Raw genomic sequence first — 496 nt, 5'->3', positions numbered from 1 at the left:
GGAGCTGCTGTTATACTGAAATCTGTACCGCTGGTGTATCAAATGCCGTAAAGGTTTCCTATGGTGGACAGGTTTTGATGGAGTTCTCTGATTAAGACAGACTAAGAAGCAGGATGGGCCATCTACTATCTAAATAACAGACCTTTGGAAACCCTATGAACACTAAAGAAAGGGGGTAGTTATAGTAATATAGTGGAATAGTCTAAACTGGAAGTCAGTTGAAATGAGGAAAAACAATAACAAACATCATTTAATGATTGGGATATGGAATATACATAGCTTGAATGTTGGAAAACAGCACATAGATATGCCCTTTAAAGCCACATTTTGTCAAATATCATAATCTCAGCTGGCCCAGACTCTCAAATGTTCTATGCTATACTGGAAAGTAATTAAAATCTAAAACATTAAAAATACTGGAATCCATCACCATTACATCTCTATGGAGATTTCGTGTCGCTCAGCATTCCTTAAGCTCAAGGAACTGAAGAACAGA

The sequence above is a fragment of the Elephantulus edwardii genome, unplaced genomic scaffold, assembly GCF_000299155.1.
Source record: "Elephantulus edwardii isolate Elephantulus edwardi_28Jun2011 unplaced genomic scaffold, EleEdw1.0 scaffold00007, whole genome shotgun sequence".
Classification (NCBI taxonomy): Eukaryota; Metazoa; Chordata; class Mammalia; order Macroscelidea; family Macroscelididae; genus Elephantulus; species Elephantulus edwardii.
The sequence above is the reverse complement of the archived record's forward strand: the minus strand, read 5'-3'. Positions refer to the sequence as shown.